This window comes from Papaver somniferum, chromosome 6 (assembly GCF_003573695.1).
Source record: "Papaver somniferum cultivar HN1 chromosome 6, ASM357369v1, whole genome shotgun sequence".
Classification (NCBI taxonomy): domain Eukaryota; kingdom Viridiplantae; phylum Streptophyta; class Magnoliopsida; order Ranunculales; family Papaveraceae; genus Papaver; species Papaver somniferum.
In genome coordinates, this window is record NC_039363.1 from 70,764,278 (window position 1) to 70,771,978 (window position 7,701).

Below are 7,701 nucleotides of genomic sequence, written 5' to 3' on the forward strand. Positions count from 1 at the left end.
TACTTCGCTTCTTTCCTTTAGCAACAGTGTGCATATTCTTCTAAATTATACGAGTGTTAATCTCATTTAATCAGTTAACTAACTATTAGAAATGATCAAGAAACTGGACTTGTGAATTAAGAGTTTTAAAGCAAGTAAAATTGAAGGGAAAAGAAAATGATCATGATCACACGGTAGTATAGATATGGTTCTCATAATTTGGCCCAATATGTTTTAGCCATCACATAGGGGGTTTTGGGTCAAAATTCTTAGGAGTCAACTAAAACATGTATTTGGGAATTTCCCGCTGAGGTTTTTCTAACAGAAGGTGTTATTGGAAAGCCAAACCAGTGACAGCCATTTTGAAGTTACCTTTTTAATAAAATCAATATCATAATCAATTGCACAAGTCTACTTATAAGTTTTTTCTGTGACTAATGCGTGGAGCAACAAGCATTGTTTTCTTTGTGGCTATGAAAACCTCGGCTACTAGATGTTGTGGTGGCCTAACAATCACTTATCTGTGGGAAGATGCATCTAATTGAACCATTTTTTTTTAGGGACCATGGTTTTTTTTTTGGGACCATGGTCTTATTAGGTCAACCTCCCTATACTTATAAGGGGTGTCCTAAAATTGGGTAAATACATATTTACCCTTTATTTTAATTTAAATTAAAACTAACCTAATAACTATATAAATCTAATCATATATATCTAATCTAAATGAATCTATTAACCAAAATCAAAAACCAAAACAAAGTGGAAGCGAAAATTTTTAGTTTTGAAAAAAAAAATTATTCTCTTCTTCTTCTCTCTTTCATTGACGTTCCTCGTTCGATTGAAAAATGAGTATTAACCATCAAATGAGTTGAAAATGGAAGTTGCAGAGAGAAGTTCGGCTAGGAATTATGTGAAAATTTTTGTCGAACTAACCGAACCTAATGGAAATGATGAACATGAAGAACAGTTTGGCTATTTCGCAAAAAAATTTCCCAACGGAACCTTAGTTCGGTTTTTTCCCAACCGAACCTAATAGTTCGGTTAGTTGCTAAAACATTTCCCAACCGAACCTTAGTTCGGTTATTTCGCAAAATATTTCCCAACCGAAGCTAACAGTTCGGTTAGTTGCAAAAAACATTTCCCAACGGAACTGGTCACTTCGGTTACGTCACTTCGGTTAAGTTCGGTTTGATTGTAAAAAGTTTTAAATATTTCTGTAATCGAACTATTTAATGGTCACACCAAATATATAGTTCGGTTTGATCGCAAAAAAAATTTTCAATCTTTTTGTAACCAAACTTCTTACCGGTAACTAATCATTACTAATCATACTAATCACTAATCATTAAGTTCTTTTTTGGTCATAATTTGGGTAAACGAACTTAATTGCAAAAAAAATAAAAAATTCTCGCAAAGAAAATTTTCCACTTTTTGTAATAGAACTTATTAATGGTAACTAATCATTACTAATCACACTAATCATACTAATAACTAATCATTACTAATCATTAACTAATAACTAACTCATCATTAAACTAACACATTTAATTAAGGAGGGTAAGTTTGGTATTAAGAAAAACATTTAGATAAGGGGTGTCTTAGGATTACTTATAATGTCTTGCCTAAAATAGAATCATGGTCCACACAAAAAAACCATGGTCCCAAAAAATGGTTCATCTAATTTGTTTATGGATAAAACACCATCGGGCTAACTATCTTAAGCCTAACTTGTTAAATTGTTGGCATTACGACGTAAGATTATCAGGCCCAAAATAATAATATTCTTATTGTCAGACCCAAGATTAATTTTTAGTTCCGTGACATCCATAATTATATGAAACTTTGAAAAATATCTGCATAACGGGTTATGCATCAAGGGTATAATTGGCAACGCAACTTGGATATAACATATCTAAAAATCCGTGCCTTGAAATTTTACAAATTTTATATCATTGGAAATCTTTTTAAGAGAGCTACGCAACGAGTACAAACAAGAATATCAAATTTTTGTTTTTCACGAAAAAATCGGAGGTGATCATCAGTTTAGGCAAAATTTTCGAAAACTTGATACATAACCATTATGCAGCCACCAAAAAAGATGCATAACACATTTTGCAGATGCATAACGAATTAAGCAACCATTTTCTCCACTGCATAACAAATTATGCATCTATAACAAGTTATGTAGCCATTGTATTAGTGCGTACATAAAAAATTGATGCATAATGCATTATGCATCTATTTTCTCGATGCATAAAAGATTGTGCAACAATTTTCCCGATGCATTATGCAGCCATATTTTCGGATGCATAACAGGTTATGCTTTTATTTTCGTGACTGCATAACATGTAATCCAGATATTATTGTAGGTGCATGACAAGTTATGCAGTCTTTGTTTTTGTTGGTTTTAATAGTGACAAAAAAGTTGTTGCATAACATGTTATGCAACCGTTTTCTGGACTGCATAATAGGTTATGCATCCATTTTCACGACTGAATAACATGTTACGCAGACATTTCCTCGACTGCATGACAGGTTATGCAGTCATAACAGCACCATCATCATCTTTCCTGTTGCAATATCTCCCATACAAACCAAAATAGCATAAACACCCAATTTCAGTTCATTGTTGTTGAACTTCCGAAAACAATCCGTACGAAACCAGCCAAAAATTATCTTTCCCTAACTCCCATACAAGACATCTCCATTAGCATGATACAATTGAGGATTAATGGTCGATATATGATGCAACATGATTAATGGTCCATTAGAAAGTAAAAGAGTCGCAACAACGGTTTCTGATCTAGACTTTGAAATTACTTTTACGAATTTCACTACCCAAACTGCTCTCTATCCCTTCTTCTGCAACCTTCATCTGAGCCGCATTCCACCAGACCTTTAGCTTATCCATTCCTGCAATCAAGCTCAGCTTCATAACCAACAACACCAGCTGAACCTTCAATTACATCACCAATCCTTCTAAACAACACCAGTTCCACAGTTCAGTTCAATCTCCCTGCAACAACTGCTTGCAATAAACAACAACACCACCATTACCTCAGTCCATCTACTTGCAATTCAGCTCATCCACTCCTGCAATATCTTGTTAAATCTCTGCACTGCCTGTAACCATTCTCCTCACTATTCGATGTATCGAATTACACCATAATCAAGGCATCAACATTAGACCTCATTCCCAGTTCAGCCAATGGCACTGAGCTCCATTTATGAACTGCTCATCTCAGCAAACTCAAATCTCAGCCCAACTCTCCATTTCTCAAATTTGTGATTGTATCAAACATTATCTCCAATTCTGCCATTGCAGTAGCAACAACTGGAAGCAGCAACACAAACTTTCTACAAGGCCAACTTCATCTTCTTTCGAATCCAGTACTGCCACCAATAACATCTCTAATTAATCCTTCCTATCTGAACCACAACAGCATTTAAATCAACAGTATATGTCATTTCTCCTCGAATTTGAAATTAAATCCAACCAGTTTCTAACCTAAATCAGATGCATCTCTAACCCATCTCTGCCAACCAACACCATTTTTAATCGAACCCATTATCGGTCCTCATGAATCATTTGTTCCATGTAATCTTCTCAACCACCGGCTGCTCAAACCATGACATCAATTCTTCTTGAGACTACATCTTTTGATTTTGGGAGAGTGTCTTGAATTCCATCTGCCGAGTAATAATGAAGAAAACACCATCTCCATTAGCATCTAAAACCAAACCAATTTCAGTTCAAATGAACCCTCAATTGTTGTTGTCAGTCACTGCAATTATCTCCATTTGTTCCCTATCGGTTCTGCTTATTTCAGGGAGTAGCAATACCTTCCTTCCCTGAGTCTTCTCGCTAAAATCAACGGAAGCAGTCAGCTCCATCATCAAATCAAAGATAACCAATTAAGCAAGCACCCATTTCATCAATCGAGAGCATCCTCCAAATCAAGTACAAGAACCTCATAGTACAAATTTAACATAAACCCATGTGAACAAACTCATCAATCGAGTCTTCTTTCTCTCAAGAACAACTCCCGTTGAGATATAAACACCACTAATCACTTCCTTCTCTTCACTGTTATAAATCAAATCCGAGATACACCCATCAGTCCTTGACTTGAGTTCTAATTCACTTCCAACCCTTTCTTAATCCTTCAAAATCTTTAATAACGATTGAATCTTTAGATTTGTTGATAACGATTGAATCTTCAGATTCAACTTTGATAAAAAAAATTATCGATTCTTCTTCATCGATTTACTGAAAATCAAAGATTAAGATGGTGATGAATATATCTATATTAAGAGAAGAACATGGATATGAGATCTGACATGAATCACGGTGATATTAGGTTAGTTTGGAAAGAAGAAAAACGAAAATAAAATTTCTCAAACTTATGGGCTTGTGCATAATTCTATCACTGAGAATGGGTGCGTGCCTGAAGATTTCTGGGTATGGGTTTTACGGTGGAAAAAATCTGAAAAATTGGTTTGTCTCTAGTTTTCACAATTTGTAATTCATAGGATGAGTATTTGGGATCGAATCTGCGGATCGTATGTATTTTTTGTGGGTAAGTGAGTGGCAGTTCATAACCGCTAAGTTAATAGTTATTAATTTTCAGTATGCTTATCCAGCTTAGTTGAAGTATTAATATACAAATTTCATGACATCATCATATCAATTAAAATAAAATTAGAAAAACCATTATTAAACGAAATTGATGAATTTTGTATTAGTAGTCGTTGGGAGATGAGTTTACTTACTAATATTCGATTTGTGAGTAAAAAGAAGTGCTAGTAAGGGTTGCGTGCATTGAGTTAATATTAGAAATCATGATAATGATAGCAGGATCTTAATAAAGCCATTTTTATTAATTTTGTCTTTTATATTTTAAATATTAGTTATAAAAGAAATCCATTGGATCATCCGCATCCAACCCGTCGGATGTTGGATCAGATACGGATGTTAAAATTGAGAAGATACCAAGTACACCACCATTTTTTTCCATTCGGAAACCTGCATGGACAAACCTAACATAATTACATGTAGACCAACTTAACGACCCTTGAACAATATTTATATACAGTTTATATCTCTACCTCTTTACAATCAAAAAGTCAAGATAATAAAATCCGTGAACCTGATTGTATAGAAGAGTATTTAAACGATCTCAAAAATCAATATCTAAGATCAATCTAGTCACATACAAATAATTGAATCTAAATTCTTCCAAGTGTGAAACTTGTTATCTATCTTTCAACATACGAGTTCTACAAGAAAGAGTCTCTTAATGGGTCACAATTAAGATGGAGTTATCTACTAGAAATGATTACATACTACTTGTGCTATTCTTATTTTAAAGATAAACAATATAATACAGAAAGGGAAAAACAGGAGACACCAGAAGTAGATTTGTATCCATTATTTTTCTATCTTCTCGCCAATTACAAACAAAGAAGTTAAAAACAACGATCTTAATGTTAGAGGCACCAAGATACATTATTTTCGTGAGAAAAATAATCATCGACAAAAACTATTATCTAGGGAAGTTACGAACAAAGAGGACAATTTATGCGATATGACTCAACATAAGAATTATATCTTCCACAGCCATGTACAGAGGTAGATAATAAAGTTCTCGAGCTTATTCCCTGGCAGGCGAATTCAAGGTGGAAAGACGATTATAAGAGAACATCTTAAAGAGACTATGCATATATTTACAATAAGTGTAATCGTGGGAAAACAATATTGCAATTCTCAAAATAGTTTACTCTTCTTTTAGTCAGTGAAGAACACAAAGAGTTAAGAGCTTAACTTATGAGAACATATGAGATATCCTTTCGATTCACCAGACATATGATAGGAAAAAACAAATCTTACAAAATAAGCAATAAACATATATAATGAATAAAGATTAGGAATTGCGAGTCATCTTCAAAATAAAATTTAATTAAATATATTGTAATCATTGCAAGATGATAGTATTTGGAATAGCTAGTAACCACATATAAACGCTACTCTAAAAACTAGTGTTCCTCCTTAAAAAAATAAAAATAAAATTTCTATAAGGAGTTAACTAGTGAAAATAAAAAAGAACGTCCAAAAAACATGAAAAGGGAATCAGACTTCATTGATCTCCCCATACCTTTCAAGAACCCCGTCATAGAACATGTCGATGATGTCCTTGACTCTTTCTGCGATGGAAAGGCCTTGTTCGTGTGTTAATACTGACAACATAGGGGACACCAAATACACCCAAATATTTCGTTCGGCAATCTGTATAGAGAAAACTTAATACAATTACAAGTATACCAACTTAATAATCCTTGACAATATGTATATAGAGTTAATATCTCAACTTCTATTTAATCAATATGTATATCATACAAGGTCCGTGAACCTGATTGTTAATCAGAGTACTTGGACGATCTCAAAAATAAATATCCAAGATCAATTTAGTCGTATCCAAACAATTCAATCAGAATTCTCCCAAGTGATTAAACTTGTTATCTATCTTTCAAGATACGGATTCTACAAGAAACTGGTCTCGTAATCGGTTACAATTAAGCGGAAGTATCCACTTAGATTGAATAAGTACAACCTGTGTAAATTCACTTATAAAGATAAAAAATATAATGCGGAAAAGGAAAAACAGAAGATACCAGAAATTATTTTTAACAAGGAAACCGCAATAGCAGAAAAACCCCAGGACCCCGTCTGAATTGAACGCGACACTATATGAAGCTGCTACAGACACTAGCCTACTATCAGGCTTCAGACTGGAATGTAATTGAGACCGGATCCACCCTCTAAGCGATTTAGTTACAGTCGCGATCCTTACGTCTCTTGAACCTTGCACGGTTCTAAGCACTTGATTCTCTTAGCTGGCGTCCTTTACAACCTAAGAGTTGCTTTTGCCGAAGTGAAGACTTTTGATACCAATCTTCCTCTAACAGATAAGCTTATTTGATTTCTATTTAGATCAAGGTTCAAGGTGTAGAAATCTATTTGCAATAGACAAGTTATCAAACTTCAAAAATCCATAAATTACGACTCCCGAAGAGCGGCTTATATTCTTAACCACTTATCAAGAACAATCATCCAAAGATCAAATAAGATCAGTCTTTAGATATCTATCTTGTGGAATCAAAAATTCCGAGATGAAGAGAACTTTACGATTACTATGTATCTTGCATGAAAGAGATTACAAAAAGCTCGATAACAAAAAAGCAAGATCATGATTCACGAACTATCAAGGTAAAGATAGTCGGACCTGGCTTCATGAATCCCAAAGAGAAGTCTTTTAGTCGTAGACCTTAAAGGTCAATAGAGGACGACTCTATAATCAACTAGGACACAAAGTGTCAGGGATTGATTTTCCCAGTTGACAGAGATTCTCTATTTATGTTTTTCAATGACCAGATTTAGCTTAGAATTCAAGCTAAGATAACTTGAGAATCAAGCAAAAAAATTAGGTCTTCGAACTACAATAGAAGACTATACACATAGGTTAGGTTACGAAACCGTGTATGATGAATGTTTCGGTTTGGAAAGTTAGCCAAATAACTAAAACCTATTGGATGTTCATTTAAACACCTAAGAAGTTAATCATGATTCACATACATAAGTGTTTAAGTGATCAATGAAGTCTTAGAAGTGTTTAAAAGAGTTCTAGCAATGCTAAACATATTAAAATAATAAGTCTTTAAGCA